This window comes from Desmodus rotundus, chromosome 10 (genome assembly GCF_022682495.2).
Source record: "Desmodus rotundus isolate HL8 chromosome 10, HLdesRot8A.1, whole genome shotgun sequence".
Classification (NCBI taxonomy): Eukaryota; Metazoa; Chordata; class Mammalia; order Chiroptera; family Phyllostomidae; genus Desmodus; species Desmodus rotundus.
This window is the reverse complement of record NC_071396.1, coordinates 7,161,329-7,186,073: the sequence shown is the minus strand read 5'-3', so window position 1 is coordinate 7,186,073 and position 24,745 is coordinate 7,161,329. Positions and strand designations below refer to the sequence as shown.

Here is a 24,745-nt window from a genome sequence, read left to right as displayed (position 1 = left end):
CACACACATAAACACACGTGCATTTTGCCTGCAACCTGAAGACTTTCTTAATTTATCCACAGATGCATATAGCTATCATGAAATCTTGATCAAGGACCCCTACCTTATATGAGATCATTTTCATTTTTTGCACGCCAGAGGCATGGTATAAGTTTCTATTTTAAGTAAATGTTCTAATGAACTTGGTCCTGGATGAGTTATTAACTGTGATACTTGCCCACAGTTTGTATCATGTCTTTTGATTCTGGGCTGGGACAGGGTGACTGATCTGCAAAGACATCCTGATTCTGCCCTTAACTAGCTGAGGACATCATGAAGTCCTATAACCATCAATATGTAGCAGAAATCAGCCTAGATTCTCAGCTGGGAAACCTGAATCCCTGGGTTCATAGGCTCTCCTAATTTTACATTTGTTCAGAAACACAACTCTGGTGTACAATAAGCCGCATCTGTCATGACATTTTGTGGTATTGGTGGAGGGCCTTCCCTTCGGCTATTTCATTTATCCTAACAAAGACTTGGCGAGAAGGTGGATGAGTTGTGGGTGTTCAATGCATAGACATAAGGAAAGGAACACAGAGGGGGCTAACTCAAAGTTAGTTGCATCAGGAAATACGTCCTGATCTGATCAGAGGTCCCGGTCTGATTCTAGTGCCCAAGTAGACCTGTGCTCTTCAACTACTTGATGATTCAATTCCAGCTGCGCATGAGCCTCAGACATCCAGGCACAAATGGCTGGACTCATTCATATCAAATAGAGTCTCTACAGCAATCTGATTATGCTAGAAAGAAAGTTGTAGGCAAGCATGAATGAGGACTAACAACACATGGTCGCTGTGGTGGGCTACTGGTACACTCAGTTTTTCACCATTTTATCTCAGATAAATGGGACCATCTTGGCAAAGGTAAATTTGAACATGTTTTTGTATATAAATTAAAAACATTTTTTAAATCCTCACCCAAGGGTATGTTTATTGATTTTAGAGAGAGAGAGGAAGGGAGAGAGGGGGAAAGAGAGAAACATACATGTGACAGAGAAACACCCTCAGTTGCCTCCTATATGTGCCCTGATCAGGGATTGAACCCATATCCTAGGTATGTGCCAAGACTAGGAATCAATCCTGCAGCCTTTTGGTGTATGGGACAGTGCTCCAACCAACTGAGCCACCTCGCCAAGGCTCTGTAGAGATGTTTTTTCCCTGAGCTACCCTTCACTATGCTAGGAATTAGAAATACGATCTTTGTTAATTTTACCTGAGCTCCCAGCATATTTTTTGTATCCTCCAAGAAAACCAGTTTTACTAGGCTAAACCCTTCCTCTTTCTCTCTCTTTCATACCCTGTTCGGGCTTGCAGAAGCTTACGGCTAGAAAAAACTCGGGAATTGGTTAAATATCCCTTGTGAAAGAAGGAAACTGAGGCTCAGAATGAGTAATATGCCCGAGGACACACACAGCTGATCAGTCACAAACCCAACACAAGATCACAGGTCTCCTGACTTATTTTGCTATTTTTTAAGTATAAAACTTCACTTTTTGACACTTAGAAAATTCAATATATAGCACAGAAAGGCTCACAACAGCTAAAAAAATCACAGTAAGTTTACGATTGCTTTCCAAGTACTACAGTTACACACACACACACACACACACACACACACACACACACTTTTCCTGCCCCTGCACATTGTCATTAAATTCTACCTCATCCAAATAAGCTCGTCAAATTAAATACTTTTGATCTTACTTGGTTATTTTGTAGGGACTGTCTGAAATATGGAGAAATTAGCTTGCAGTTTCTCCAGGTGAAGGATGAAACTGTGCTACATAAAACTTTCAATGTCTGTCGCACTGAAAATTGGCACCCTAGCGCTCCAAAGGGCAGTATTGTATCAATGAGTGCATCAGAAGCTATTTAATGAGAGCCAGTGTTGTACTTGGCACCATGTTAGGCATACTGGAAGAGTCAGGGGAAAATTGCATAATCCCATCAGAAAGGAATTGAGAGATGAAGAGGAGTAAAAAAAAAAAGAGGTCCCACAGACACAGATAGTTGAGGGACAATGATGTCATATGTAGAAGTGAATGTTGTGGAACAAAGACAGAGAGATCGATACACCCAAGAATAGTAAATCATGGCTTTGTGGACAAAGGAGGATTTGAATTTGGCCTTGACAGATGCAGAGAATTTGAACAGCAAAGAGGCAGACTGGGGTGTTGAGTGTTTGGGCAATGACATTGGAGTAGGAGCTAACACTGGACAGGAGATGGGCAGTGGGTGACCAGCCTGAACCAAACATGCAAGGTTCCAATCGTTGGCAAGACAGTTGAATAGGTAGGTAGGTAGGCAGGCAGAGAGCTTGACAGTGAGGACTTAGGGCAACTGACTTTGAATCCCAGCTGTGTAACTTGGGGCAAATTTCTTGACTGCTCTGTGCCTCTATACCCTTGCATAAAATGGGAACGCCAGCAATCCCTTATGTTGTTGTTGGGAAGATTTAGATTCGCAAGTTCTAAGCACAAGGAGAGGTTAGAACAGGGCCTTCTAAGTGTTCTATTCACCTCAGCCAGCATTTTCACGCTCTTTGGTTTTCACTGGGAAGTTAAAGTGAACAGGCTACAACAATATTAACTAGCATATTTAGGGGGAAGCCAGAAACTAAAGACTTGAATGTAGAGTCTGAGGAGTCTGAACCCGAATAAACAATGGACAGCTGCTTGTAGGCCGGACAGACTCCGAGAAGCTGGGCTTAGAAAGGAGCTATTCAGACGTCCAGGGAACCTGAGTACCCTGCCTGTCCCCTTTGCTGCTTGCTCCAACATCTCAGCCCTGGGGAAGGAAACCTCTTGGCTGCCCGTACCGGTGTGCGGAAGGGTGACAACCGGTGAGCGGAAGGGTGACAAACAGCATGGAAGGCATTTGTCTGAAAAAAAAGAAAAAAAAAAAGGATTTGAAGGGATTAAAGTGAGCCACATTTTTATGGTTCTTTCTCTTTGCAGTGGGCCTTGCAGGGTCCAGTTCTGAGGTTAATAAGTACACAAGCTGGAGAACCAGGCTGGTAGGTTGAGTATTAACGAGCCCCTCTTGGATAGTTACTGCAAGTTATCAGTAACACCAGGAGATGATAGCTACCCCAGTTCTGGCCTTGTTTAGAATCCTTCAGGACACTGATAACCCCTAAACCCTGGCTGGGCTGGCCCAGCCCAGCTCTTCCTCTGGCCTTCCAAGGAAACTGATAAGCAGGTCCCTAGAGCTACATGTCCAGCTATTAAGAGCTGCGAAGCCCCATTCAAGTTTTGGAATCTGTCTGCTACTCAGTAGTACTCTGAGACTGAGGTTTAAGGGAGGGAAGCTCTTCTCCAATTCCTATCGTCCGGTCTTTGCACAGTTGCAGTGTCTAACCTACAGAATATGCTAGGAGTTCTTGGTCTGACTCCAAAGGGAGATCTAACAAGCTACTTGCTATTTTCATTCAACTGAGCCAACCTCTGAATCAGGTAAACTACTTTGAAACCTCTGGGAGCTTAGTTGGTCTCAGGTGAGTTCGAAAGTCTTTGCTTTTCAGATTCAACACTCTCCTCCAAGCTTTATTATTATTATTATTATTATTGCAGCCTCGGCTTTTGCTGTCATCTTTCAGAAATTTGGAATCAGCAGAAACAGTGACCTTACCCATGTGCCATGGTGACCAAGGTCAACAAGAGACATTGGGACGGGTGGGTGGGGGGGAATCCTAAACCCATTCTGTACTTCAAATGGGGAATTAGTGAGAAGGCAGGGTGAAGTGTTTGCCCAGCCAGACACTAGATATTTATTTTTCTGAAAAGTACACATGGCGATAATGTACACAACATAGTGATGACCAGAAGCTACAGAAAACACACTGTACAATCGGCACGAAGACTGTTATTATGAAAAGACGGGATGATCTCTGCTCCACCTGTCATGTCCTCAGACCACCTCAGACGCGTTTTCGTGTTTCCGAAGTAAATGTTGAGGGTTCTCCTTGAGACCTTCCCTACTGATTCTAGCAAACATAATTACGAAAATGACAAATACAGTCATTCGCCGGCAATAATATCTTTGTATTAAAAACAACAACAACAACTTTTTCTGGCTGTTGTAGAAGAATTCAATTAAAAGCCAGTTATCCTTTCTGTCCTTTCAAACTCCCTTGGTGGGTCAGGTGCCAGGAGTCCCCCAGATTTCCTGCTATGTCTATACAGTTCCTCATACAGGGGCTGGGGTGTCCCTCTGTCTCTCTCTCTTTCTCCCCTGCCCCCTCCCCATGTTTAAAAGGCTTTAAAGAACATCTCTAGGAGACAAAAATAGCTCCAGTTGTGAGAGGCCTACACCCTGGGAAGGCAACAGAGATGCAAGTCAGCAAGCGGCAGCCGCGAGCATGAGTGTCCGGCGGCGCGCGGACGCCTCTGGCTGTCCTGGTGCCGCGTCTCTGCCTGGGCCCGGTGGGTAGAAAAGAAACCGGTTTGCCTGCGGTGGGAGGTGGGTCGCGCCGGTTTGGGGTCCGGGAGCCGGGAGCCCAAGGGATGGAAACCCCAGCATTCGGGGCTGCGGCGGGGGAGGGAGGGTGACGCTGGCTCTGGCTTCCCCTCCCCCAAGGTTTTTAAAATTTATTTTGCCCAGGCGGGGATTGGCGACGGTCAAAAGGGAAGCAGTTGGCACTGAATGTCACCCTGAAGGTAAAATGAAAGACAAAAGATGAACGCATGCTTGCTTTCCGTTTGCAGAGGCTGCGCGGCGGCGGGAGCAGCAGGATTTAAAGGGGCAAAAAACCCACACGCCCAGACACACACCCAGAGGTGCCAATTATGCAAACGCACAATAACGCAATCGAATCATGACAGTGCCGGGAAGTCTTTTTTCCCATAAAAAATAGCGGTGTTTATTTTTTTAAAGAAAGAGAGAGCCAGAGGGGGAGAGAAACGCATGCAAACAGAAACGTGCACATACCACGTAGCCACCCGAGGAGAACCCGGCAGCCTCTCTCGTCTTCTGCCAAGTTATCATTGAGAAAACAGACAGGCATCATGACGTCCTGGGTCACAGGGAGTGCGGACCGACGCTACCAAGAGAGAAGGGAGGCGCCCGGGCGCTCCGGCTAGCCGCGGGCGCCCCTCTGCCCCTCGCAGCCAGGCTCGGTGAGTGACAGCCGCTCGGGACGCGGGCCCCGGGAGCCAGGCCGGCGCCGTGCCCGCAGGGGCCCAGCGGGTGGCTGTGCCCTTGCCCGCGGCTGGCCGGCCAGCACCCCCTCGCCGGCTGAGGTCGCGGGAGCCCAGTGAAAGGAGGCGTGTGTCAGACGTGCTCGGCTCCGGCATGGGGGTTTGGTAGACTTTCCCAGCCACAGACGGCGGCTGGGCTTGCTCCTTTAAAATCCCCGACGACTCACCCGATTACCCTGCCGCAGTTCTGACCCTGCCAAGGTAACTGGTCCACATCCTTCTCATCAACCCCTGGAGACAGACATTTGCGTCGGGGGCATTCTTGATTTGCAGTCCTGGTTGCAATCTCTCTTACCAGCCCCCTCCCCCTTCACTTGTTTAGAGTGTCTTGGAAAAAAAAAAAGCAACCCTTTCCTTCAGTGACACCGTGCTAAGTACTGTCCATCCCTCGTAGTTGTGCCTTACCACGACTGCAAACCTGCCGGCTGGCGTGTGTGCTAGAGACACAGATAAATTCTAATGGCAAGGAGATTTGTTCTTTAAACACCTCTCCCATCCCCCTTCCTGGATAGAGACTTCAGCGCTTGGTAAAGTGGCCAAGAGTGAGGGCAGAGTTAGGACACCCGGACCTGCAGGGTTGGGGGCGAGTCCTCTGGTCTTCTGGAGCAGGGGCGGTGCACAGGGGTCTTGGGCAGAGGGCGGCTCAGCAGGAGTTGAGGACTGCTGTCAGGGGCTGGGAAATCCTTCTGGTGATTTCTGTTGCAGTTGTCCTAGGTGTCTCCCTCCTGTCCTCTACACCTCATTCCCTCTCGTCTCTCCGGCCCGTTCCCCTGCCCCAGGGAGCCTCTGAAGTTGCCAGGAGGTCACCCGACCACCATTTGAAGTATTCCCAACCACCTACCCAGTGCTCCCCCTCAAGTCTGTTAGACCGTCTGCAGGATAGAGTCACCCTCCTGTCGCCCCATGTTTGCTGATGGGAGATTCTTAGAGAAAGACAGAGAGGGCAAAGCTCTCCTCCTCCTCTTCTCTTCCCTGCCTAGCCGCACCCCCCCCTTTCAGAATCTTACTGTGCAATTCTGGAAGAGTCGGGAAGGGCCTGGAGAACCCCCCGCATGCCTGGGCACTGTGGAATGGTGGTGTGTGTGTGTGTGTTCGTGTATTGTGCTTGCCTCGGTGCCGTTGTGAATTGCCACATGGATCTGCTGAGGCTGGGGAGTCACTCTTTCTCTGTTTGAGGTGTACTGCCTGACCAGTGGCCGTACACCAAGGCGCAGTCACACACAGAAAGCCAGTGAGTTTGTTCATGCGGACCAAAGGGCAATGTTGAAAACAGCACCTTCTCTCTGTCTCAAAAAAAAAAAAAAAATCTCAGCATGTGAGTTAAGACAAGCTGTTAGGTCCACAAACGACCTCCTACTACTTTCACAACACTCCTGCTTAATACTTTAAGTCAAGATCAACAGACCTTCGGATGTTTGGAAGTGCTCAGAGCAGCTGAAGACTTGGTATAGTTTTGAAGTGAAATTCTTCTTTGTTTCTCATGCTGCCCAGAGACCAAAGAGGGGAGTGTGTTTGGAAATGCCCAAGTTCAGGAGCAGCAGGCAGGGAGCGGAGTTGGGAGTGGTGTCAGGGTTGTTTGGTTTTTGTTTGTTTGTTTGTTTGTTTTCAGAGCAGTGGATTTGATGTTATCCACGTGAGTTAACCAACCTGGGAGACACTCGTGTTTTTTGGGAAAGGGAGGGAAATTTGAATAGTTCTCAAATCTGAGCCAAGGAGTCACTGACAGAAAGAAGGGACATAGAAACCTTTATGTGGGGGGGGGGGGAGTCACGAGGATAGGGCCTCTCTCTTCTCCTGCAAATGTGAAAAGAACTATGTATATCATGAAGCCGGCCTACGTGATCTTTCAAACATATGTGTGTGTCTGTGCATGACTTTGTTATTTAAATAGCTCCTAACTCTTTACCTTCGCGTGACGTAGAATTGGAACCCTGTGTGTTGAGATAACAATGTCCACGGACTGGGGTGATGAACACCGATAACAGATCATTTATTTTCTTTAATAAATCTGAGTAGCGATTTAGTCTTCACGCGTGGTGTATACTGAAACCCGCCGGTCTTCTTTAAGGGGAGCAAAGGGACCTTCTGATGGGGTCGTGCTTGAACAAAATAGAGCAGATCAATCGATTAGGTTCCCATGTGTGTGGTGCTCAATTTATCTGTACAGTTTTTTTTTCCAGATATTAAAGGGTTAGCACAGGGGGGGACCACGTTCCCATCTTCAACTGAGCACCACTCTTACTGCACCAGCACTGCCATCGGAAGTGAGCGGTAGGGTCGTTTTTCACGTTGAGTCCAGAACTTGAGTCGGCGGGAGCACAGCAGGGCAGCTGAAGGGCCGTGAGGGAAGTGTGGCCGAGAAGAATGTTCTGGGCTGTGCTCAGTAACCTTGTCCACAGGGGCATCACAGTTGCAGCTGGACTTTTAGCAAGAGCCTGCCAGAGGTAGTGGGCTTAAGCTTGAAAGGGATCCTAAGGGTCTCTTTTTCCTCCTGCACAGATGTACTTTGCCCACTGAAGGGAGGACTTTCCTGATGCCTCAGGACGTTTAACATCTAGACGAAGGCCTGGATCAGTGTGTCACAGGAAAGGGAGTTAGTTGTGAGGTTCTCCTTTTGTGTCCAGATGTAGCAATACAAGTAGATTTAGTCCTGTCGCATTTATTTATTTATTTATTTATTTATTTATTTATTTATTTATTTATTTATTTATTTTTATTGATAATGTCTTGCGTGTTTGGTGATGTGAAATGCAAACAAATGGTATCAGAGGGAGTTGAAGTTTGCCTTACAGATTCACCTCTGAAATTGGTTTCAGCGAAGCTCGGAAGATTGCATTATCCTCATGAGGGGAACTGATGATTTAAGTAGGAATTTTTGTATTTGTTTCAAAATTGTCGGGAAACTGTGGGAACAGAAAGATTTTGAGGGAAATGCCCGAAGCCACATTAATGAAGAAGAAACGGCTGGTGGGATACTTTTGAATAATAAATAGCCAGAGGCACTGGTCAACCACAAGATAAAATCTTTATACAGGACTTTTATGGCTTTAAATTGGCTGCATTGTAAACTAAGCTTACTACTCTATTAAGTCATTTCTTCTTTTCAATTATTTAACATTTCTGGCCACCCTATCTTTTGTGGTCTTTTTCCGTTTGCATCCGTAATGTGTACGGTGGTAATTGCTTGTTGTTAGTGTGGGAGCTTTGCAGTGCAACTGGGTTTCATTTTAACTTCTCGCGACAAATATTCCAAAGAGAGCATGAAGGGAAAAGACTGTTTGGGAAACAGGCTGGGCTCTATGAGATGGAGATCACTTCAGCATCCACAGCACCGGGTAGAATTTGAGTTACTCTCACTAGGAAGCCTTGACAGCCTCTGCCCTCTAGGCTCTGTGCCTTTGGAAATTCTGTATCTCCAGGTAAACGCAGATCTTGTTTTCTCCAGAGAGCAGCTGGTGAGTCTTTCAATTGAACCACCACTATGAGAAAACCAACTGAAAGTTTCTCCACGGACATTCGAATCTGTCATTTTGAAGTAATGATGGACCAAATTTTGCAACCCTGTGATTTCTTTTTTAATTTTAAAATATCTTTATAAAGTCAAAATAATGTACTGGGGCCTCTGGTGCCGACAAAGAAACTTTCTCTTGCCATTTTGCTGTTAGTGCTTGAGAGCCGTGAAATACTTCAGCGTCATACGTCATTTTTAGGTCAGCATTGCCATCCCGGTTGGGCCTTAGGGGTCAGAGCAGGAAACCATGAGTAAAATCTAGGAGCTCTTCACCCTCTCAGGCTAGCGGGTGGGGCTGGGGCCTGTGGGGGAGTTGAAAGATCTTTCTATGGAATCATCTTCTTTGATTATTTTGAACCTAGTTTATAGTACTACTTTGTTTTGGAATCAGCGGTGGTGATGTCCAAAAGGGAGAGCAGGAGAGCGGGAGCCTGCGGGCCATTCTTTCAAGAGATGATGGGAAAAGGAGCACAGACTTCTGAAGTACAATGTAAACGTACAGCCCTAGGGCTGTCGATCTTCAGATTCAGGTAACTGGAAAAATCTTTGCAAACCTTCACACGAAAATTGCTGAAGGACACCTTGCGATAAGGGGCAAGGCTCTATGTGCCTTTGCCACACACTAGAGAAGTTGTCTTTGGGAGATGAGATGCCATTAATTTACTCCACCCTGAGGATTTGCGACTGGGAAAAGCCACTACCCCATTAACTCACCTGCTCCCCCGTATTGGGTGTAAATCCCACCTCCCACCCCACTCTGACCCGTATACCATGTACGGGTAGTTCATAATGTATTTATGCCACTGCCAGTGATAATCCCTGCAGTTGCGAAGAATCATCACAAGCTTTAAATCAGATCTCTGTTTATACTTCTATCACGGAGAATACTTTGTTCATTTAAATAAGGGAATGATCATAGTTACCGCAAAGAAGGGGCGGTGAATGTATTTGGAATCCCAGTGAATAAATGAAAGACACTGGAGATTCAAAGATATTTTATTGACTTATGAACACTTAGGGCTGTTTCAGGTGGCCAAGCTGCTAAAATAAATTACCTGGCTAGAACTCTGTGCAGGATGCTAATTAATGAATGTGTTTATTTTACTTCCTTTATACCAAAGAATTTTTTTTTAACTTGGCAAATATGCCTATCTGACGTAATTTTTTACCGTTTGAAGACTCAATTTCAGGAGGCTGACTTTACGGAGGCATGGCGAACCTTTGTGTTCCTGCCCTGATAGACCCTTAATGCAGCCGGATAAACAGTGTTTCCGGTATCCGTGGTACCAGGGTGGCACATTTAAATTCTACTTCTCTGCAAGATATATTAGATTAATAAGGATGATTTTTATGACCAGTATAATTTATATTCACGAATACTGATTTTTATTAGCACAATTATAGATTGCAAAGCAAATTTCCATATATGTTAAATACGAAGAGCAAGAATAACTAAAATTTGTATAGTGTGTTACAGTTTATAACTATCCATTATCCATAAACTGTTCTTTTGAATAATAAGTATTGCCCTTTTTTACTCAAGAAGGCAATCCATTTTCACAATGTGAATGTTTGATGAAAATAGATTCTTTCATAAGAATTTCCTTCTTCCCTTCCTCTTTCCCTCCTTCTATCCCTTCCTTCCTTTTTTTCTTCTTTCCTCTCTTAATGGGGAAACATCTAATGATATTTCTGTGTGTGTGTGTGAAGCATGTGTAATTCACCCATCACACATTCTATTAATAAAGGAGCTGTAACAAGCAATCCAACATGATTTTTGGAATATATCTCCTGCCTACCAGTGTTCTTGAGGAAAAGGTAAGGTTACAGAAATCATTTCATGCCCTGTATGTTTTCAAACATAAATCAGGAAAATTGTTAGCGAGTTATAGCTCTTCTTAGAGACTGTGGCTGTAGTGCTATAGTAAACACAGGCTATATATTTTTCCAAGTTATTATGTGTGGAAAGAAATCCAAAGTTGGCTATTTCGAGGAACCGTTTAATTCAGTTATCAGGAATTCATTTTCTATTTAGTACGCACATTTATTTCCAAAGGTTGCAGAAATAGGACATAATACCTGATGATCCTTTAGATCCATCACCTTCAGAGTCAGGAATTTGCTCTTTTTCGCTAATGTGTGTACTATGAACATTGATCTTCAGCTAAGGACAAGTCAGAAGGGTGCGGAGCAGAGCTGACGATGTAATCTGCCTGCCTGCTTCATCAGAGAGCCAGGCGGCCTTGCGTCTTCATTTCTAAGAGAGAGTGGTTTGACTCCATGTTCTCCAACTTACTTCGCCCCTGAATTAAATAACTGACTAATTGTGAATGAACCAGTTAATTATACTACTGTTTATTTCTATTCTATAAACAAAGCATCTACTAAAGCATGGTCTTACGCCATGGCCAAAAGTATTAGCAGGTAGAGTAGGAACTGAGAACAGGGTGAGTGGCTTGAAAGGAAAGCTTTATGCAATTTAGACTCTCAAGTTTGCATTAAAAAATTCTCATTTGTAGATCAATTGTTGGATATTCAGAACATGCTTTTTCCACAGAAGATAATCTTAACTGCTGGTTAGATTATAACTCCTAGTTAAGATTACTAGGTTAGGCCATACAAACCTCTGTTTACTTACTAGAGTGCAATATTGTATATCAGTGATGAACAAAATGTGAACACCTGTTCTATTATAATACAAGTGGTAAACATAACAAGAAGGCACTAGAACAGAATGACAGTTGTTTGTCATTTGTCTAGACACTGGAGGCTGATGTTTAAGAGAACGCACATGTAACTGAAAGTTAAAAAGGTGGGGAAAAACTATTGGAGAGTCTCTGAAAGGAATTATAAAAAAAAACTTTTGGGATTTTTAGAGGCTGGTTATAAAACAGATGGCCTTTCTTTCCTGGGGAATAGTGTAACTTTAGCAGTATTTGTCACCAGTGATAGGTTTGTGTTTTGACATCCAAATGCACGGAAAACTGGGAGCGTGAGGGAAAAGGGAGAGGAGACAATATCCTCTGAAGTAACCGTCCAGGGTGTCAGAGAAGACAAGGCAGAAGGTGGCCGCAGGTAGAAGACGGGCATGTCCACGTGTGTGTGTGTAAGGTAGCCTGGTCTGCCTGTAACTGCTCTGTGGGGTGAGAAATGGAAAGGAAAAGGAGAGAAGCAAATGTGTGCACATTCCCTGTGTGTTAGCAACTTGCAAAAGCCCTGGAATCCGAGTTAGAGCATCCATTTTGAAGTTTATGCTGGGCTGCTTATTGCCCGAGCGATTGTGTAAAATTATTAAATTCTCAAATGTGTCTTATCTGTAAACATGTAAAAAATAAAGGCATGTGCTTCCAAGATGGTTGGGAGGGCTGAGTGAGACTCATGGGTGTAAAAGCGCTTGACAACTGTGTTTCCGGGGGTGGACAGAAGGAGGGTCACAGTTGGGGAACACAGACTTTATTCTTGTCTTATTTTTCATTAATTATTGTATCGTCTTCTTTCCATACGAATAACTGGAAACCCACTTTTGCCCACCTGTGTGGGTGAAGGTGGCGAGGAAAAGTCCGCGGGTCAACCAGCTCTCTGTGCTGACCAGGTCTGACCCAGGCTGACTGAGGCCCATTTGTTTAGGTCTGGAGTGGTCTTGTTAGGCATGTTTCTTGTCAACTGTGGTCCAAGAATTGTGGAGGACGCGCTCCATATTTATTTTAGGGAGGAAGCAGGAAATAGTGCTCAGCTGGCCAGTTAAATGTAGCAAGCCCGATAATTCTAACCTACGTGCTGCCAGGATGTGGGGTTCAGACTCAGTTCCCTTTACAGACGGCCACAGCCTGTGTCCCTGCACAAGGGAATGACCGAAAACAGGAACGACGTACGGAATCCTTGTTTTCTTCGTCTCAAACATCTCTTGTCATTTGCGCATCTGGCATTGATAGTAATCTAAGCTTCCTGGATTCTCCTTAAGGCTGAAGGAATCATTGTCTGGCAGTAAATACTTATAAATAATGATAGGAATTATGAATTCCTTTAGAAAAAGATTTCCAGGATATAACAGAACTAATTAATGTGATACACGCGTTGAACTCAAAGTTCTAGATTCTATACAGATCTCTTTCAAGAATATTTTCTGTCTTTCTGTATGATTCACTAACACATATGTAGCCAATTCTTCCATCAGAAATGGACTACATTTCAAAGTATGAAATGAAGCAGTAGATCAATAAGTATTCAAGACATTTGGGCTGTTCGTACAGATAATATGTTTTGAAAAGGCAGATCCTAGGATCTGCTTGGATCCTACCTAAGATTGCCCACGTGATTGATTATTTACAAGATAATTCATCATTATCTTGTGAATCTGCTCTGATTCACAAGATAATGATCAACAGATTTCTGCACTTTTTGGTCTGTAAAACCTAGAGACTGAAGTGGACCTCAAAATCAAGAGATGCCTTGGGATCTAGTTGGAATTTAACAGTAAATATTGAGTTGCTCTTACCAAAATTCACAAGGCCCTCCACATACACAGTATAGGGTATGTTAAACAAATACAGAAAGCCCCCTTTGGGTGCTTTAAACAGGAGTCGAAGTTAAAAACCGGGACGTGTGTGTACATAGGAAGCCATTAAGATGACAGTGCTGTACGGAACGTGTAGAAAAGGAATGCCACGCGGCAAGTTCATATGTGTGTGGGGGCATCCAACCTGCGGCCCGTGGGCTGCAGGCGGCCCAGGATAGCTATGAATATGGCCCAACACAAAATCGTAAATTATGTAAAACCTTTTCTTTTGCTCATCAGTTTTCATTAGTGTTTGTGTATTTCATGTGTTGCCCAAGACAACGCTGCTTCTTCCAGTGTGGCCCAGAGATGCCAAAAGTTTGGACGCCCTTGCTGAGTCTAGAGTCTGCGACAAATCAGAGGCTCAGTTGGTGGTCAGGTGACCATTTCCTAGCTGTGTGTCCCTCACCTCTTTCGGTCACAGTTTTCCCATTTGCATCTTGGGCATAGTATCATCTATCTCCTAGGATTGTACTGAGATTCAGTGTTTGAATGGGCTGAGACAAAGCACTTGAAAGGTTTTTATGCTTTTTGCTGGAGATTGCTCACATTGAGGGGGGTGCGGGGGCAAGGAGGAATGACCTAGCCCTCCTGCGGAGCAATGCCCTGGACAGTAGCGGCCACATCTCAGTTGACTGTCCCGTCACCCCTGTGTCTGTGTGGCATTGTGGCTGGTTCCAAAAGGAGACTCAGTAAGTGCTTATAAGTACATGGGTGCCAGGCACCGTGGTCAGCCGTGGTATACGTGGTTCCTTAAATCTTCACCCTGATCTTGTAGAGTAGCTGTCTCCATTTCATCGATGAGGAGACAGAGGTTTAGAAGTTTTCAGCGACTTCCCACCTCACACAGGTAGAAAGTGGAAGGGCCAGGAGAGGAAGCTCAACCTGTCTGGCTCCAGGGACCAGACTTCTCATCACATTCTGTGGGGTGTCACAGGGGAGGGAATTGTGATCCCTTCTGAGCAATAGTAAGGCCAAGGTGAAAGTCGAGGCCTTACTGGGGCCATTCCCCACCTGCCCAGACAGCTGCTGGGCTGGCCTTCAGAGAAGTGGAAGAACACCAACCTGGGATGTGCCTGGCACGTCTCACGTGGCCTTTTGTTAAACTGCCGGTTCTGATTTCTGCCCTCGGACGTAAAATGCACACAAGTGAGAAAACAGCACAGGATATACTGTAACCTCGACTCGTCATCAGAACAGAAGGAAGGGGTGGGAAAGCGAGGGCCACTGAGATGGCGAGGTGGCTAAGCAGTGACACGGATTAACTTTGTTATGACAACCAGCAGCCCCTATCCCCCCGTCTCTTACATTCTCTTTTCCTCTTAGAGTAGGCAGGGTCTAGAATTTTCCTTCTCCTCCCCATGAAGAGAGGGAATGAGGGTGGTTCCACTACAGAACAGCCTATTCTGTATTCTCTCTATTGCATCCCTGCTGCTAATGTCCCTACAGCCTCATGCTTGAGGAGCTTCCAGTGGAGTTTATAATGAATGCTAATAAGATGCCCCCCCCAAAAAAACAGCCTCTACATTTGGAAGCAGCGTACACACTTGGGTACCCCACCACCCCATCCTAAATTATTTCCCTCCATTTATTTGGGAGGGATGCCAGAGGAGGCATAGATGCTTCACACAGGATTAGGAACACATTGGGGATGTGAGGGTTTATATAAGAAACAGAGGGAAATACATTCTAGAAACTGGGCCTCAGTTTCTAAATCCTGTGGAAATACAGCCCGTGGGAGGTCAGGGCAGAACGGCAGACGTAGGGACTCGCTGCAAGGGAAGTCCAGGGAGGGGCTCCCCGGCTGTCAGAGGCCAGTGGGTAATAGTGTTTGGTTTCCCAGGAAGCACACCAACACGCCGAGGTGACACCTGGTGGGGGCACATTCCCCGCCCTCCCCCCGACCCGTGGCAAAGTCTGCCCGGCTGAATTGTGTGAAGTTGTCAAAGGTTGCTCTGCTCTCCAGCACTTGGCACCAGCCCCGCTGAAATGCGATGCCATTGGTTTTCAGTAAAGGTTCCTTTCTGCAGGGCTGCAAACGCAGATCAGCTGCCACTGTGTATACACAACCCGCGAGCAAATCAGCCGGCCCGGCTCCCGCAGCCTTTTCACCCCGAGACTTTCCAAGACCTCCTCTGCACGCAGGAAGTTTCCTTCTCTGTTGTCCGATTTAGCACCATGTTCCTGTCATCAGATCCGAGCTAGGCTCCTTGCTGCACAGTAGAGAGGCTTCCTTAAGACATTTGTCCTTGAAACTGCACCAAACTCTTGGAAGAACCCAGAACGTGTGAGTATGTATGATTTAGGCAGTAGTACAGGGCTGAGCTGCAATCAACCATTATACAATATCCGATTAGCCGAGCCGGAGGGGTTGCTCCGACGTTATGTTCCAGTCATTTTCAATTCGTTCTGAGGAAACAAATCAATTGTAGCTTCTGATACAGTGACTTTGCAGTAGATGGGGTTGTAATATGTTAGCTTTAACTATTTGCTGTTCTCATTTAGCATTTCGATATGACTTGGGGGGCAATTATTGTGGGCATTAAACTATAAAACTTCTACATGTTTATTAGGAATTATGATTGTTGGTCATGTCCATCTTGAGAAACAAGTTTGCCCGGGGTGGGGGCGGAATGTTTTTAAAGAATTAACCACAAACATTCATGGGCAATAGAATGAATTTGTACTATTCTTGCTCCGAATAAAACATATTAGATTGCAGTTTGAATTTACTCATAAAGAGTAAATTAAATTCCACTGAGATGTTTGTTTTCATTGAACCCTACCCAGCGCTGTCTGGTGTTTTATTGTCTCGTATGTCTTGAAGCGACTTGCTGGGATTGCAGTCTGGTGAAACCGGTGTTTAGGCGCTCGCTGGGGCTTCCGAACGTTCAGGGGCAGTGAATGCGCGCACAGTTTTGGTGGGGGGCGGATTTGTTTTCCAGGGTGGTCGTATTGCCCCCCATGGAAGCTTTTCAGATGCACGACGTGAAAGGCTGTCAGTGTGGACCACAGACCGACCATTCTGAGACTCTGAAGTCCAGTCCCGGTTTGCCCACTTCTCTAACTCCGACCAAGTCCAAGCCCCCTTCCTATCAATTTTTAACACGCACCAATACTTACGTTTATGAGATTAATTTCTCTCAGATTAGCTTGATTGATAGCTGGACTGTGGTTTCTTAAGAGCTTGCTCCCTGAAACCCACAGCAAAGCTGCATTCCATTTCGCTAGTGAGTGTAGAAGCGGGTAACCATGGACCCTGCCCCCACTGACTGCCCGTGCAACGACTTGTTGTAAACAATACAAATGAGCCAGGAGAGCAGAGGCAACCAGACATGAAATGATTTTAATAGAAATTACGGTAAAAGGTCATGTGATGTGTTATCAGCTTCTGTTCAGTTTTAAAGGGAAAGCCTTTCTTTTCCATATGCCACCCCCCTCCCCCAAAAGAAACACACAAACCTGTTTCGAAACAACCCAAGTCGCAAAGTCTGCAAACTTGGCTGTTCTCACTCTCTGCTTCCATGGAGAAGGGTGGGCAATGTGATCTGGGCAGAGTGGGATGACTTGTGGATTTTCGTAGTAAGTACACTTTATTTTAGAAATACAAAGGGGGTCTGGGTATTCCAGAGCTTCCTCCATGGACGGTCACGCTGGTTGTGGGCTGGCAGTCCTCTGGCTTTGAAGTAAGAGGACCAGCCATTCTGTTACTTAGCTTTTCCATGATATAACTGTCTTTTCTCTCCCTTCCTAAATCCCTGGATTCTTGAATCTTGGTCTTTCTAAAAATGGTTATTTGCTTTCCAAGCAACTTCTGCAATGTGGTAATGAACACAGGCAGGTCCAGGGAAGTGCTGTTTCCAGCCCCGAGGTTTCATCCAGGTAGAGCAGACCTTTGCTGACTTCCACATGGACCAGGTCAGGTGTTCCAGTACAGTTTGCATTTCTCTGGTAGAGTCGGTTTCTGCAGGTGAATACGATTGTGTTCTTAAATTTGCCTTCAACCAAGACATTTTAACATGATGTACCTGTGTTAAGGGCTAACCTCGCGGGCTGTTTGGCATACCCAATACCAGCTGTGTCTCATAAAAGGAAAGAAGAAACTCCAGGCATTAAACTGGGGGGAAACTGAAAAGCCAGATTTGGAGGGAGGAGGACCTCATCGGCGCCCTGTGTGCAGGAATGAAGGGGCTCGAGTCCCAGTCTGAGGCCGTCACAGGCTCTGTAAGCAAAGGTCTGTGTCTCGCTGTGTGGTGTCTCAAGCTGAAGCAGATCTGCACGGGTCTCTCCAGCCCATACCTCCTACGCAACGCGATGCAAATAGTTGTATCATCTTGGAGCAAAAGGTAATGATTCTATTATATCTCCTTTTTAGCCTTCAGATATTTCTCAATAGAGGCATAATTGTACATATATCGATGGCAGTCTGGACAGTAGAATTGCAGGTATTTATTTTTCTATCGACACCTCCACTACGATAAGTTCAGCCAGCATGTGAAAGAGGGTACAAGGGTTGTAAATGAGAAGCTTGGAAAGATGTAGGAGCTTCCCCCTCAACCCCCCCGCAACTATTCTATCGAGCAAACTGTTTAGACCTGTGTTAACATAGTTTTTACGGTTAAGCTTTTTTATTTATTATTATTAAGCTTTTGAACTTGATGGTGTGCCTGACTGCATACTTAGACTGAAGAATTCTTCACCATGTTATGGGTAGCTGGGGCTTTGTGGTTTGTTTGTTATTCTTGAAACTCACTGTGCTTATCGAAAAGAAGCTAATCACATTGGGGACAGTGGGGGGGGAAGCAATTTGAGGCTAAGTGGAGCTACGAAGTTTAAGTGAGGCTTTGGGTAAATTATAGTAAAATACATTATTTCTACCTTCCCTGGCCTGGCCTCTCCAAGTTGAAGGACAGAAAGTGTCCACTGTAGGGTGGTGAGGAGTCCAATCTTTGGAGTCAGACTGGGCTGGAGTCCTTGCTCTGGACCTCACTGTGCTCAGGGTTTGGAGCAAAGGGGCTTCACCTCTCTGAGCTTCCAGAAGCATCCCAGTGGGCCAGCAAAAGGGTTAAACGAGCTAATGCACAGAAAGTGTGGCACACCCTGTCTGGCATAGCTGTAAGTGCTTGGTAAACTGTTGCCAGTTTCCATTGTTGTTTTGACTGAAGAAGTGTAGTTGAGTCCTGCTCTGAGCGCTGGGTCAGAGAGAGACGACGTTCATGTCAGAGTTTGGTCCTCTTCCAGTGAGACGCGCACTATGTCACTTGTCATCACTCGGAAGGTGGTGATGCGCTTTGTAGCACAGTGTCGTGTCCTTCATAACATTTACTAAAAGCCAACATAGTATCTTCATACAGCATATTTTTATTTTCATGTGATTTATTGTTTTTGCGAGACAAACAGTACAAATATTTAGAGAAGCTAATTACTTTTTTGGATTTAAGATTTGTCATAGTAGGGTACTGGGGCAACACGCACATTTTATCAGTGACCATATTGCCGGCCTTGGGAACAGGAAGACACGTGAAAGTATAAGAAATTCATAAGTACATCTATCCTAAAAGCTTAAAAAGAGTGGTTACCAGTGTTCTCAAAGAAAATCGTACACACTAAAGAGTAGGAATTAACAGGCAAGTGACATGAGGTTGTACGTTACCAAGGAGACAGGTCTTGGGAGGATTGTCTACACACGTGTGCTGTGCCCTTCGACCTTCCTGAAATCTAAGCATCCTGATTCTCTCTCCATCCTTCTTTCCCTCAATCTGTCTCTCCTCTCCCCCTTTTTTTTTTTCTTTCTCTTAGGTTTTATACATTCTCTTAGCTATACAGCATTTCCTTTTGCTTTGTGAACCAAAAAAGTTCAGAGAAGAGAGAGAGAGGGAACTGAGACCCATGGTCTTTTTATGTGGCCTGGTTTTATAAATGGAAACTGGAAGAGGAGTCAGAAAAATCTGTGTTTCTTTCTCGTGCTATTGAGCTGGCGAGGTCCATCTGAAGTGCCCGCACACCCCAGGGAAGTTGCGCGCACTAACTGTTTGTTGATTCATTGATTAACTGGCGTGAAGGGAAGGGCACGGCCCTCGGAGATTCCCTTAGTAGTGAAGGCTTTGAAACCCCAAGCTGCAGTGTGCAGTCGGGATGGCTTCTCCGTGACCTTCCAACAACTAATCTCCTTTAAGAACTGAATCAAAGCAGTTAAGGGGTTTTGTCAGATGGAGGTTGCCTCCAGTTGGGTTTTTGGCAGTGGCACGGAGAAGGCAATACATTCCTCACAGGGACAGGAATATTTTTTCCAGAAAGGAATGAGGACAAGGTGCCAGCAGATATCTCTGGAGAGAGACCCTTGTTTGTCCACTGTACTATTCAGGCAGGGACAGCTGCTAGGTGGACAATTTTCTCACACTTCCCAGCCAGTCTTCTTAACCACTCTTGTCCGATGGCCTAGCCAACAAGCATGCTCACACAGTGAGCTCCTCTTCACAGCCTTCTCCTCCAAGGGCAGAGGAAAAAGCCTGTGATTAGAAGTGATATCATGTGAATGACAGTGGGTATCTGTTATTCTTTTTCATTAAAAATTTTCTGTCCCCCTACTCTCCTCCACTTTGGCAAACATCTGCTTGTTTTCTATATCTGTGGGCCTATTTCTATTTTGTTTTATTTACTCACTTTTTTTTTTAGATTCCACATATAAATGAAATGGTATAGTATTTGTCTTTGTTTGACTTATTTCACTTAACATCATACTATCCATGTTGTTGCAAATGGCAAGATTTCATTCTTTTTTATGGCTCAGTAGTATTTTACTGTATATATGTACCACTTCTTTATCTAGTTATATATCTGTGGACACTTCGGTTGATTCCCTATCTTGGCTATTGCACGTAATGGTGTAATGAACATAGGGGTGCATATATCTTTGGGTTTTTTTTGCATATATCTGCTTTGAATAGTGTTCTTGTTTTCTTTGGATAAATACCCAGAAGTGGAATTGCTGGATCATATGGCTATTCTATTTTTATTTTTTTGAGGATGGGGGCAGAATCCTATCCTGAAAGTCTCTCTCCAAATTGCCATTATTAATGTTAACCATAGTTTCTTTAATACATAAAACTGATTTAGTTTGAACATAATAAAAGCTGCTCTATATTGTATATTTATCATTTAGCCATGGATTATGTCATGTTTTATGACATATTTTTATAATTAATTTAATTCTTTTATTACTCTTATGAAATAAATAGTTACCCCCATCTTACAAATGGGAAATTCGAGCCTACGAGAGTTGATAGAATTTTCCTATCTACTGAGTAACAGAGCCATGCCTAAAATTTATTGTCTTTCCTGCAAAGGTTCCCTAGACTGCCTCATTTGGTTAGAGACAATTTGCAGAAATGATGAGAAAGGTATATTTTCCAGAATGAAAGAGAGACCCAATAATCATGACGGGGATTTATTCTAGAACATTGAAAAGAAACAGAAGGAGGGAGGATGATCACAGAAAAAAGCAACTTAATTTAGTTAGTAATCAGAAAATCTGGAAACACAACTTAATTCTATTTTATGGGCAGGAAAAGTTAAGGGACAAAGGTGGAAAAATATAATGAGTAATGAGCAGGAGGAGGAAGAAAAGGAGGAAGTGGAGAGAGAAAGAGAGATTGAGCAAGAAACAGGAAAGAGAGAGAGGGGTAAGAAGAGGCCTGTCAGTCAACACTGAAGCACTCACGGAGGTGGATGGTCTGGGATCCCCATCCCCATTTTAGGCATTATTTTGTCCAAGGCAACATGAGAGATGAGGGATTTGGGATTTACACTGGTATTTTACTTTTAAGTCCAGTGCACTATTTTACTACATTGTGTTACCTCTTTGTCACAAAGATATGCAAAGATATAGACCCATGGAGAATACTAAGGACAGGTACTCAGACAAGCGGACAAACCGTCAGAACCATATTTTCGCGTGTTAACACTGCAGATTTCCTTAATTCTTACAGGGCTTTTGCACTCTCGGCGTAAGTTAGATTAATCTATATGGATGAGACTATAAGTGTTTAATATTTAATGCTTTTTGTATAAAGTAGTTTTTACTTCTCTTACTGAATTGATTTTCAAAAAAAAAAATCTTGAGCTAAAACGTCATGCTTTCTTTCCAGTTTTGTAAATGAAGAAACTGAGTTCGTTAGGCTGAGATCATGCCCCTGTGGCCCTAGCATTTCACAGCAGGTATGAAAGTTACTCTTTGGTGTTTGACCTCCCAGAAAAAGATTTTTCTCTGTACTGGCACGATGTCTTCTAACTGGTGTGGTTATCTGGTAATGAGCCTCTAAGAACTGGGGGGCACCCCGATGGAGGACAGTCACGTCTGTGTACGTAATGTGGGTCTTTCTGGGAAGGAGGAGTCGGGGATGATCCCTTTATGTGGGGTCGGCTCTTGCCTCCAAGTGTGAAAATGCCCTCATCTGAGCTTTAAGGAAGGATGCAAGGGCTAAGGGTTATGACATTCTCTTTCCCCGGAATCCAGGCAGGGCACTGGTGAGGACCCTGCGCGTTCCTGTGCTTTAGCTCCCTGGCACCTGCCAGATGCTGTGGCATCTTCCCCAGACAGTTGCCCACTGCTCCCATGGTATGTCCGACTGGCACCCTGTCTGTAAAGCAGATCGAATTCCCTCCAAAGAGGTGCTTCCGGCCCCACCTGGTTGCCTTGAAGTTATGGGTTAGGGTAAGGACAGGGGTCCAGGAAAAGAGGAGGGACCAGACTGAAGTGTGAGAAGATGTGGTCCAAGGCAGACTAGAAAGAAGGAAATGGGAAATCCTCATAACTTCCAAGGTTAATGCCAAGGTCAGATCTCCTTCTTAAATCAGTTGAAGCAGAACCCATGAAGTCAGATTACTAGGCAAAGGCCCTAGGTTCCTTGGGAAAAAATATGTGGTAGCTGCCCCTTTTTAGAGTCTATGTGAAGTAGATTGAGAGAAGGGATTGAAAGGGAGAAAAAGTGATGGGTGTCCACTCTTTTCTTGAGAAGGTCATGGAACCACATGACCAGCTTTTGAAAAAAGCTGTCAGAGAATAACTGTCCTGCTGATAAACGATTGTTTTCTCACCATGTCCACGGACATAACATGCAGAATGACTCCCTTCCACTGTTTCTCTACATTAAGTCCTTCTTCTAATGACACATGATATTTGTGTAGTGAAAGTTTATGAAGTCACAAATTATCATCTTCCTTTTACAGCTGAGTTAACTCAGCAAGATTAAGTAGTCTGTTCAGTGTACCAGTGCTTGTTAAAAAGGGAGAAGACTGGAAATTGGGTTTGGGGACATCTGGATCTAAATGGATTCCGCCTCTTGGATAGTCCAGTCTCAGAAGAGGGTTGGTGCAGAGTAGGACTCGAGACTGAGTGTAAAGAAAGTTAGGAAGGGGAAAAACTGTTAGAAGAAACAACTTATAATGCCATTTTGTTGTGTTGTATAGGCTTTCTATGATTACAGGACAGTGCAAAGATTCTGAATTTGTATTCAACTAAAAAAGTGATGGAAAAGGGGGTAGGGAGAGGGGAAGTGCTATTCCCTACTCAGTCCGCAGACTTCCCTGTTTCCGAGTTCAGGCAATAGAGTGGAGGTAAATCTCTGCTTCTCAGAAGATGGAACTGAGGCAGTCTGAGCAAAAGAGAACCAACCCTGCGCACGCAAGCTGAGTCCCCGTGTTTATCTGTAGTCCCCCTTTACCATGTATAGCAGAGTGATCTCTGTCAGTAAGAGCATCTTTTTCAAAAATGACTTTCTTATTTTTAAAGAAAGGGGAAGGGAGGGAGAGAAACATTGATTGGCTGCCTCTTGTACACCCCAAACTGGGGACCTGGCCCACAACCCAGGCACGTTCCCTGACAGGGAATCAAACTGGCAACCTTTCCATTCACAGGCTGGTGCTCAGTCCACTGAGCCTCACCAGCCAGGGCAGTAACATCATGCCAACACTGAAGAGACACCTCAGTGAGATCCAGTGTGAGGGTGGACAGGGCAATGTTCCTTCATCCAAGCAGTGTGTGCCCTTAGCATAAAATTGCATTTGCCCGATTCTTGGTGAAAATACGGTGTCTTCCCCTCCCCCCGCACTCCGTTTGGAATGAAACCTTGTAAGTCATGTGCATATTAGAAGGTGAAGTAAGTGTGTGTTCTCTGTCATGTGAGCTCTATGGTACCAATATCACATAAATAGGATCCAAACATAGCTCTGTGCTGTGGGGTGAACTTATTGGCATGGCTTAATTCTAAGGCAACAATTTTCAACCAGTGTGCCACAAGAATTTTTAAAACATGCAATGCCTGACTATTCAGTCAGGGGCACTGACCTCTTTTTCCTTAGAGTGTCAAATAAGAACATGACAAGAGCCAACACAACAGTAGTCATCCAGTATGAATGAATCAATAGCATACCTACTTTTTGTCAGATCAGCAAAAAGTATATGCTTTTGGTGTGCCGCAGAATGTTAGGAATTAGTTTGTGTGCCATGCGATGAAAAAGGTTGGAGATCACCGTTCTAAGACGATGCTAGAGAAGTTACGCATTTGATAACGGCTCTGAAATGTTCAAGGCGAACAAACATTCCCTGAACGAAGTCCATTGAGCTATCACTGGTGCCTCAAAAGTGCAGTGTTTATGACTTGTACACTGAATGAACAAGCTGGCGTCCCATAGATGCCAGCTCTTGGCCCTCAAGTTATCATTAACCAGTGGCAGCTACCAGCTAACATTTCAACAGTATATTTAGAATGTTAAACTCTTAGTCCTCCTTGGGAGAACAAACGCGTTCCATTAAAGGAGGCATGCTTAAAATCAAAATGGTCCACCTCGGTGTTGTTTGTATGCTAAAGTGTTGCTCTGTATTTCTCCCCGCTGGATTATTTAATAATCAATTTAATTTTGGTAAAGTTTCACTTTGATAGTCCTAAAAATGAGAGGAAAATATTGCCTACGTTCGTTGGCTGTGTTACGCAGACATGGCCCACAGGCAAGGTAAGAGATAAAAGATCAATTCTTATGGATCTCCTACTTCCAAGCTTTTAAGGCTGCATTATAGAAACTTTGTAATTATTGTGGGTAATCTTGCAGAAAATTAAATGTGGAGTTTGCATATATGAAGAAGTTTGGACTATTTTGCTCACCATAGCTTGTTAGCACTAACCACCTCGCTGGCCCCGTCTGGCTTGGGGTCTCACTTCATTGCTAGTGACGTGCCAGTTGTGGCCCAAGAGCAGCCCTCAGTGGGGGCGCGCCACCTGGCACTGTGGTGTATGTTAGAGAACAGGGTCTGTGGTTTGTTTGCCAGATTCAGATCGACTCAAGATCAGTGGTTCCCGGCGAAGAGCAAATTCGCCCCCTAAGGGACACTTGGCCAAGTGGGAGCACGTGGCTCATTACTGCTCCTGGACAGAGGGTGCTAGTG

The 24,745-nt window shown here is 44.8% G+C and overlaps 1 protein-coding gene across 20 annotated transcripts in view; it reads left to right on the top strand.

The window, feature by feature from the left end:
- Nucleotides 1–24,745, top strand: part of ESRRG (estrogen related receptor gamma) — a 506,557-nt gene that overhangs the window by 31,905 nt on the left and 449,907 nt on the right. For 4 of the 20 annotated variants that reach the window (XM_053912605.1, XM_053912603.1, XM_053912600.1 and 1 more), the window contains exon 1: nucleotides 14,813–15,592. The exons of 11 other annotated variants lie outside the window; for them this stretch is intronic. The gene's annotated coding sequence lies outside the window, so the exon portion shown is untranslated. Of the gene's footprint in view, nucleotides 1–5,028; nucleotides 5,159–5,202; nucleotides 5,441–14,812; nucleotides 15,593–24,745 lie in introns of those variants that run through there. 5 more of the 20 variants (XM_053912612.2, XM_071219575.1, XM_053912598.2 and 2 more) reach the window with 3 other exon arrangements.